Here is a 10151-nt window from a genome sequence, read left to right as displayed (position 1 = left end):
CTCCAGGCACCAACAGGGAAGGTGGGGAACTCCGCCCGCCGCCCGATGTCTGGCCGTGCCCAGCGGGTGGAGGCACCTGATCCAGGCCCCGCTTCACACTCGGAGTGGAGGCACATGGGCCGGGAGCGTAAAGAAACCCCAGTGGGCGGAGCCCTCCCGGGAGCCGCAGTCGCTCAAGAGGACAGCCTGTTCACAGAACTTTCTGGCACATGGAAACGAAGGCACCCAGAGGGTGTGAGTGCTCAGCTGGTCCTCACGGGACCAGGTAAGAAGCCGATTCAACAGGGCATCAGAGGGTTAACTCTGCCCTCGCTAACTCGGAGGATTTAAGGGAGCCTTACCTTCGAACGCCTTCCCCGTGCCATGGAGATGACCCCACACACACCTGTGGGACTGCAGGGACCCGGGGGATGACAGGGACCCGGCGGTACACACTCGGCCTCGGACCACAGCGCTGGAGACGGTGCAGGTGGCCGTGTGGCACCGGGGCTGGCAGGCCTGCGCTCTAGTGCCACGCGTATGGCTCGGTGTGTCCCTTTGATAAATAGCTGTACTTTTATACTTTAATTGGTAACCAGAACAACACCTCCGAGGCCCAGAGGAAGGCCCGAGTCCCTGCTCAGACGGGAGATGAAAGGGTTTCCAATGCGAGGGAAAGATTGTTACAGGGGGAAGAAAAAAGGCAGGAGCCAGTTGGGAGAATTCTCAGAAAGTGGGGACCAGGGAAACATTTGTTCTGGGAGACAGCAGACGGGGCCTCCCGGGCCTGGAGAGCAGACAGAAACAGCTGCCTCCGTGGGGTCAGGGGAAGGGGAGGGGCCCAGGGAGCTGGAAGCGGGGTTTTCTCCAGCGGGAAGTCAGTATTTGTGATTATCCGGAGAGAGGGCCGGACACAGCCGGACACAGGTGACGTCCAGCCCTAGAGGGAGCAGGTGAAACAGCCCCTCTAACAAGTTTCCAGGTGACTCGGTGCTGTGGGTGTGAGGACTACAGGATCGAGGGGCAGTGGGAGCAGCGCTACTAGGAGTCAAGGGTTCAAGTTCTCAGTGCGCTGCTTACTTGCTGGCTGTGTGGCCTTGAGCAAGTTACTCAGCCTCTCTGAGACGCACTCTCTTTGTCAAGTGGGGATCACAGCGTCCTAGGATGGCCAAGGAGGTTGAATGACGGATGCTATGCACGTTGAGCTCAGCACCTGGGACACACGAGCACTCAGTCCAGAAGAGGGTTTGAGTTTCACTAATGACAGTTGCACGGGGTCAGGGCTTGTTAGGAAGATCGGGGTCAGAGGGGAGGAACTGGTCTCATGGCTCCTGCAGCAGAAGGTCACCCAGGCTCTGGGTGGTGACCACACACAGGGAGCCTGTTCTCCTGTCCCTGTGGTGTTAGGAAGGACAGAGCCTGGCTACAGGCCCTAGGGGACTGCCCAGGCCACCTCTCTGCTCCCCGGCCTGCTGGCCCCGGGCTCGTCACAGGAAGATGCCAGGGGGAAGCCAGCAGGCAGGGGGAAGGGGGAGAATTGAGGGCGGGTTTCGCAGGACTAAGATAGTGGTTCTCAACCTTGGCTGCACATTAGAATCACCTGGGAATCTTTTTAAAATCCTGATTTCTGGGCCTCATGCTCCAGAAATTCTGTTTCTTTGCATGATCTTAAAGATGTCTGCCACACCCAGTTCCTTCATCAGCTGTATCATTTTTGTTTGTTTATGTAAATAAAAACACATGCTGGCACATCCCTCCCTCCACCCCTGCAGGTCTGTATTTTGCTTCTCACTTGGCCTCATGCTCTGAAGACCTTCACAGCAGCACGCAGCTCGCTCTCGCTCAGAGCTGCCTGGTGTCCCAGCAGCCCGGGCGCAATAACCCAGGCCCTCCCACCCTCTGCCCTGCGGGCTCTGCCCCGGGAGCCATGGTATATGTAGGTCGCTGTGCAGGTGGCCGGTGTGACGGAGTTACCGAGCTGGGGCTGCGGGCCAGGTCCCTGTGTCTCCCTACCTGTGGGGACAAGACAGATCCCTCCCCGATGCTGCCGCTTCCACACCCACCTCGGGGTGCAGCACCTGCTCCCAGGCCCAGCCCAGTGCCTCTGGCCTGTGGACGGTGTGCTCATCTGTGGGGGGAGACATGGAGTGTTAGTTTCAGTTGCATTCCTGTTGTTGGGAACGACGAAGAGCCACTGGACTGTGTGTTCTTGGAAGAACGATCCGGACCTCTCGTCAAACATCCACCCGAACACCCAGCACCGGCTTTGGGAGGCGCCTAGTGAGACCGCATCGTGCACTGCCCTCCCCTCCCCTCCGCCTCGGAGGCTCCCTCTGGAGGAGGAGGAGGCGCACAGCACGGGGAGACCCGCTGAGGCCAGCTTATCTGCTCCTGTTTGGTGGCTGAGCGGTGGCCCAGGGGGCTTTGCCGATGCCAGCGTGAGCTAGTCAGGCTCAGCCAGGGCGATCCTAGGGCCGCCGTCTCAGCACCGGGCCCCTCCCCGTCCAGGCCGGTGTCCCTCTCCTCTGAGTGGGGTCCCGTGGGCGGCCTGCCAGGCCGTGAAGACCCTGGAGCCTTCGTGTGGCCCCAACCTTAGCCCCTGTGCTCACAGCCACCTTTGTTGCAGCCACAGGCCCCTGGTCTCCTCAGGGGTGACCTCGCCCAGGGCGGAGGCTGCCTCCGCTGGCGGAAGCCGGTTGCTGAGGGTTGGAAATACACAGACATTTTTAATGGAAGCAAAATGGGGCAACGGCGTCACAGCCATCTGGGATTGAGCTCAGGTGAGGCAGGGCGGGTGCTGTGCCCGTGTCATGGCAGCCACAGCAGCCTGGCGGCGGGGGGGGGGGGGGGGGGGGAGGCCTGGCCATTGGGGGCCTGCGAGGAGCCCAGGCTGCCAGCTTCATCGCTGGGCAGGAGCGGAGGCAGGACCCGGGGAGCGTGGGGTGAGGCTTATGGGGTGGGGCCCCAATATTAGTAACAAAGAAACAGAATTTCTGGAGGATGAGGCCCAGAAATCAGGATTTTAAAAAGATTCCCAGGTGATTCTAATGTGCTGCTAAGGTTGAGAACCACTGAACTAAGATCAGGCCTGCATGGGGGAGGGGAAGTGATCCCAGGCGTTCACTTACTCACTGCCGACCTGCTATTTAAATGGCACAGTTGCTGAGCTGCCTGACAGGTGAGTGGCGTTGGCGCAGTGAGTGCGTGAGACTCCACCAGGGCCCACTTAAAGCCATAGTGGTTGGAATGTGTGTGCGTGCGTGCATGTGCACGTGTGTGTGTGTGCGTGTGTGTGTGTGCACATTGTGGTGGGACGACCTGGGAAGACAGTCCAGGTGCTAATCTGAGGGCTGAGTGACCTGGAAAAGCCAGAGGAGTCCACCTGGAGGCAGGGCAGCCGGCCGGCACCTGGCGCTGGGCGGAGCCGGTTTCCCAGGCTCTGCTGACAACATGGATGGGGTCCCCTTGTGGGGCCGGCTGTCCTGCGCATTGTAAGCTGTGCAGCAGCACCCTGGCCTCCACCCACTGGGTGCCAGGAGCTCCCTCCCCGAGTCGTGAAATGTCTCTAGTCGCTGCCACATGTCCTCTGGGGATAGCTAACCACACCCCCGCACCTCCACCCCTTCTCGGTGCAGAAACCATTGCTGAAATCTTGATACAGCCTCTCCTTGTCCCCAGATACAGCTGGAGGAAGCTGGGGCCAAGGGTCTGTGAACTTGGCAGTGGGCAAGGGGATGATAAACAGATAGATGAGCTCAATTTCCTGTCTGCACGCGACCAGGAGTGTGTGGCTGACAGCATCTCAGAGCCTTCTGTATGGAGCCTTGGTGCTCAGCCCACTCTGGCTCCGGTGGGAGGGGCAGCTGGCTCCGCGCGCGTGTGCAGGAAGCTGGGGCGTGAGGGAGGGAGCCTGGGGGCCGGCCCAGCAGGCAGCAGCCTCACCCAGGCCCACCACCCACATCCCTGGGGCCCAAGGTTCCTGGAGAAACACCTCCGGCCTGGGCAGGGCTGGCGCCGGCGCTGGCGCTGGGAGCTCTTGCTGGAGAAGCCGCGGGCTGCGGGGGCCGAGTGGGGAAGAGAATGTTATCACAGAGACCTGATTTTTCTACACACTCTATCAGCTCCCCATCTGTTCCTTGATTAAATGAATTACTGCGCCGCCTCCCCAGGCGCCGGCTGCCGGGACGTCTCCGGAGCCCTGATTACATCTGTGGAGAGCGCCTCGCACCTCACAGATGGGCAGGCCTGTCCATCCGCCTGACGCCTGTTTCATCATCTGGGCCGGGGTGCAGAGCAGGGGCAGGGCTGGGTCTGCAGGGGGCCTCTCACCCCCAAGGGAAGGTCCGCCATCCTCTTCCGCACGGGCAGGGCCCGTGGCTTAGGGTGGTGTCAAATATGGATGCCAGCTGCGTGGCCTCGGGCGAGCCACCGCCCCTTCTTGGCCTGGTTTTCCATCTCCCTGTCAAGGGCCTGTGGAAGCAGGTGATTTTAGAGCAGTGGTTCTCAACCTGGGCTGCACATCCTCCGGAAATTCTGTTTCTCTGTTACTAATGTTGCGGCCCCACCCTATAGCAAAGAAACAGAATTTCTGGAGGATGAGGCCCAGAAATCAGGATTTTAAAAAGATTCCCAGGTGATTCTAATGCGCAGCCAAGATTGAGAACCACTGGTTTAGAGTCTCTCCCCGAGTCCGCAGTCCACGGCTTTGCCACGCTAAGCCTGGTGCACAAGCCAGCGCTGGGCCAGAGCCGCCTGGGAACAGGCCCCCCAGGCCACACGGGCGGGGCTCCACCGTTTGGTTACTATGGAGATGAACATGTATAAGAAATCTGTCAAAGGGAATGAGTCACCACTACATTCTCCGGCCTCAGGACACTTCATAGAGATTTTTTTTTTCTTGCACGAGAACCTTCACCTTGAAAAGAAACCAGCTCTGAACCCCCAGCCAGGTCCTGTGGATGGAGCCCCAGGTGGCAGTTTTCACATCCTCACCCTCAATAAAGGCCTGGGGATAAAAGACAGGCGGCTTCCCTTCCAGCAGGAACCAGCCCTCTGGCCTGAAGGAATGCAGAGAGAGAGAAAGAGAGAGAGAGAGAGAGAGAGAGAGAGAGAGAGAGATGGCCTGAGTGGTTATCACCAAGCATCTTCCTCTCTCCTCCTGGGGGCCGACCCGCATTCCCGGGCAGCACCAGTCCCTCTGCCTCTCCCAGTCCGTTTTCCAGGGCTGCTGGAATCAGTTCCCAGAAACTCGGTGGCTAAAAATGACAAAAGTGGATTGTCTCCCTTTCTGGGAGCCCCGGCCTTCAGTCTGGTGCTGGTGGGGCCAGGCTCCCTGAGGGCTCCCGGGAGCAATCGTCCCTGCCTCTCCCCGCGTCTGAGGGCCACGGCCTTGCCTGGCTGTGGTCGCATCGCTCCCCTGTCTGCCTCCTCCACTTCTCCGAGGTGTCAAAGCTCCTCCCTCTCTCTTCTTAGGACATGTATGATGGCATTTAGGACCCACCCGGATAATCTGGGATCATCTCCTCTCAAAATCCTGAATCGCACCTGCAAATATTCTTTTCCCAATAAGGTCACGTTTGCGGGTCTGACTTAGACACGGCTATCTTTTGGGGACCACTTTTCGGCCCATCACGTGCTCCAATCAAGACGTGGCCTCCTTGTGGGATCCTGGGTGAGTCACCCAATACGGCTGAGCCTCAGTTTCCTCCCCTGTCAACTGGCACGGTGATCCCCCCAGGGCAGCTGTGTGCCTGAGTGCATCTGCGTGATCCGGGAAGCAGGTCTTGTTCAGCCCAGGGGCTGGGCCCGCCCCGGGAGTCTGCCATTCAGTAGGTCTGGGGAGGGCATTAAGAGTTTTCATTTCTAGCAAGTTCCAAGGGAATGCTGAGAACCACTGGATTAGATAGAGGGATGCATCTGAGGTGGCTAAAAAAAGTTCTCCCCCGAAATAAGTACAGCACAGATCAATGTTGGTGCACAACCAACAGAAAACAACACCCAGGCACCCACCCTGGCTGCTAGGCCAATGGGAAGGCAGTGCAGCCGAGGGGCGGGGCTTCCAGTAGAGATGAGTCCCCGAGGGCGGGGCTGTCTGTGCTCTCCGTCCACAGCTGAGTGGACTCCCCCATGGTCATGGGCATGAGCCAGGCACGGTGCTGGGCTGGGCCTCGCCTCTGCCAGCCCTTGCTGATCAAGGGGTTTCCCATGTAGTGCTTACATGTATGTTAACAGGGACCAGACGTCAGTGGACCAAATGTACAGGACGGTGTAGAAACAGAGGGAGCAGGGAATGATGCTCCCCCTCTGACGGAGGCCCCCAGGGCAGAGGTGTCGCATAGAGAAATTTTTTGATATTTGCAACCACAGTAAAACAAAGACTTATATTTTTGATATTTATTTTATATATTTAAATGCCATTTAAAAAAGAAAAAACAACCAAAAAAATGAGTTCGAGTGTCACCTCTGACACGCGTGTCACAGGTTCGCCATCACTGATTTAGGCAGCTGGTGAGACAATTCCGGCAACAGATGAGGAGGGCCGGGGCGAAGCACACGCCAGGTGCGCGTCTCACTTGATGGATGAAGGTGAGAGTGAGCGGAAGAGCGTGAGGCCAGCTTCGCCTGGAAGAGGTGGCCCTGTGGCCAGTGCTGGCGGCACCCCGGTGCCCTTGGGCAATTTACACGGGAAGCATTGGCTCGGGCTTCCCCGGGCGCGGCGTCGGGACTCCCGGCCCACCTCTGCCCCCTCTCCGCTCCCGGGGAAAAGGCGCATCCTCCATGATTACGCAGCACATGTTCTGCCGAGCAGCCCCCAGATGTTAAACTGGTTAATTTCTGTGGGGATTTTTCTCTAAGCCAGCGTGACACAGGCTTTAAATCAATTTGAAAGCCCTTGTCTACAGTCCACACGGAGAGGATTCTCGGAGAACGGGCGCCGGTTATTCTCATCAGTCGGTGGGGACAGGACAGGCTGGGACGGGTCTGGGCTGCGGTGGGAGAGGGAATGAGAGGCCTGAGGCCTCCTGGGACGGCTCGGTCCTCCGAGCACAGGGACACTGCCCACGGCTGCAGGAAGGGGCCCCAATGTGGGGTTGAAGGAGAAGCAGAAAGCCGTTTAAAAGGGCTGGGGATGCTGAGGCCCCTGCACGGCCCTCAAGGTCACTGTCCCTAGGATTTCCTCCGTTAAATACTCCAAGTTGATAAAGTAGGAAAGGAAGGGGCAGAGTCTGCGTGTGGTTGGTGATGTGTAGGGGAAGGTCAAAAGGACTCACTAGCAGCTAGGGGCAGCCCGCTTTGGAGCTGAAGATCACGGGGAGCATTTATGAACGAAATCAATCTTGCCCCGGATCCACGGAGACAAGCCAAATTCACTGGCTCCGCCTTCACGTCCCAGCGGCTCTCTTCTCCTCCAGAATGCGCTCTGGAATAGAGCCCCTCCGTGCCGTCCTCACACCCCAGGGAGGTTTCCAACTTGTCTGCCCTAAAGTGAAGGATCAGGAAGTTGTGAATTTGGCATTGACCTTGCCCAGGCCAGCAGGTGAACGGGGAGGAGCTAAGGGGAAAAGCTTTAAGGAAGGGCAGTGGACTTGGTGTGTCTGGGGTAGACCCCCACTGAGGGAAGAGTTGTAAGATACGGCTTTGCTCCATTCACTCTTCAATCCAAAGGGGGGGACCCTCTTGTCCTTCCCCCTGATAGCCAAGGCCAATCAAGTGACTCAGTGTGACCAGTCCCAACAGCCAGCACCCAGCCAGGTGACTCGGCTTAGCCAATGCTGACAGCCAGGATCCAGTCAGGTGGCCCAGCTTGGCCAATCCCAACCCAAGTCCCCGTCAGGTGACCTAGCTTGGCCGGTCACACAGTCAGGCGTTGACTTTGGAGTGTGTAGTAAAAAGGCATCGGGGCGTTAGAATTTGTTTGCTGTGGTCTTTTGGGGCCGTGACCATGTCCAGTGACCACGGGGGTAGAGGTGTCGCAACTAGATCGATCCTGCCCTTTAGCTGTGGCTCCAGCTATATGGGTCCAGACATAGCCGCAGCTTCCTGTTCCAGCCCCTCCCACGGCGCCAGGGATCTGTAACACTGACAAACCCTCCTTGGCCACACAGGCGCTCTCCTGAGCCTTCTGTGTGCATGCCCTGCCCTTCTCCCTTCTGCAGACTCGCTCACTGGGCTCCCCGCTGGGCAGGGCCAGCAGAAGGCCCTCCAGATCCATCTTGCACACTCCTCGCCCCGGCCGCTCACTCCCTGCAAAGTGCCAGGCAGATGAAACACCCACGATCAATGCCAGAAACATGACCGGCTCCACACCATCCCCACCCCCGCCAGGAAAGAGGCTTTGGACTCTCCCACCTTGGCTGCAAGAAGGGAGACTGAGTGCCTTTAACCCCTAAAATTCTGTCTTTTCTTGGGCTGTGCATCCTATAGCTCAGGGCCACCGAGGCGCCACAATGTATGGATGTGGCCACATGCCCCCAGCTGTGGATGTGGGGCGCGCTCCCAGCCCCTCCGCACGAACATGCCTCTGCATCAAAGTAGAGCATCAGATGCCACGGGGATGTCTGAGGACGACGGTCAGGCATCGAGCAGCCTTTTGCCCAGTGGGTGGGCACCACTGTGTCCGCTTAGGTGAGGCCCCCAGAAGCCGAGGGGCATTCAAAGAGGTGGCCAGGAGTCATTTAGGAAGATATGGCTTCCTGTCCTGGGGCGGGACCCAAGCAGTAGGTCCTGGGTCAAGGCCCCTTCCTCCTGGTCGCTCGGCACCGTCCTCCCACCTTGGGTGACCTCTCCCAGGGCCAGTCCAGGCACCGTTTGCTCCTATGGAGACGCGGGAAGCTGGCACGTGCTGGGAATCCAGCCTCCAAAGACCCGGGGGAAGGAGAGAGTGAAGAAGGAAGAGGCCTTAAAACACCCCTCAGCTGTTTAAGGATTGGAGATCTGCACTAAATCTCGGGAAAAGGAGTAATTACGCTGTCAGCAAAGGTGATATAATTTTTAAGACTGAGTTCCACGGCCGTAATTTTTCCTCATCCTCCCCGTGTCTCCCCGGGGATTTAGGGGCCAATTACCTGTCATTTTGCTGCCAGGTTGTTCCTACCAACCGCCATGAGGATCTCGCTGTCTCCAACCCGAGGGGCCCAGGGAGGAGCCCAGGAGGCCAGCCCTGAGGCAGGGAATGCCGTGCGGTCCTGTCTCTTCCCAGTGAGACCAGCCTGGCAGGAGGCCTGGGGTGAGTGCTGGGGGACAGGGGGGCAGGGATGATGGTCTCTAGGCCGTAGGCAGTCTTCTGGAATGGAATTCTGGGTCTCTGGGCAGGAGGGGGTCTTTGAGCCCAGTATGAGGTTGCCATACAGAGGGCGTGGGCTGAGACACAGGGGCTCCGTCGTTGGGGTCAGCCCAAAGGGAGCCTGGCAGTAACTTAGGCAGGTACTTATTCTCCGTGCCTCAGGAGGAAGCGGGTTAAGGTGGGAGCCGCCTCAGCAGGTCGTCCGTTATCATGAGGCAGTCCTACCTGTCCAGTGCTTGGTTCCTGCTGGAGAGTCACCCTCTTGAATGCCTTGGGGGACAGAGAGCTCAGTAGGTGGAGAGGTGGCCCCTTCCTGCTCTGGCCCCCTCTGCGGATCCTGACTGGACCCCATATGACTGTTTACGGCCTGATATGGGCTCTGACCACAGGCTTCCATGCCCCTCAGGGGTGCACCGTCTGGCAGGTAACCCACCACCTTCCATAGAGAGAAGTCTCATGGCTGTCGCTGGTCAACACTGTCCACCCTCCTCAAGCTTCTGCCCAAAGGGTCCCTCCCGCCCTCCCTGGGGTTCCTCCCTTGGCGACATCCGGTAGCTTTTATTGAGCCTGGTGCCCTGGCATTCGGACATGTGCCCTCGCTGGCTGACCTGTTGCTCACCTGGCCCTGATCGGAAGGGTCACCTTCAGGAAGCCTTCCTAGGCCTGCAAGACGACAGGGACTGGCATGTCCACAGCACGTCCCCTCCTCTGGGCTCCACGTCACTTCCCGATGGGCCTTCCTCAGATCTGTTTTCTCTTTTTTGAGTCCTTGTAACTTACAGAGCTGGGATTTGAACCCATGGCGGACTGCATGAGTGACTAACACCTGCTTTCCCATCCTATAGCTCTGTTCCCTTCTCCCCATCCCTCCCCCATAATTGCACGGGTT

This window comes from Myotis yumanensis, unplaced genomic scaffold (assembly GCF_028538775.1).
Source record: "Myotis yumanensis isolate MYYU_CA2020_CCGP unplaced genomic scaffold, mMyoYum1.0.hap1 SCAF_16, whole genome shotgun sequence".
NCBI lineage: Eukaryota > Metazoa > Chordata > Mammalia > Chiroptera > Vespertilionidae > Myotis > Myotis yumanensis.
This window is presented reverse-complemented; position numbering follows the sequence as displayed.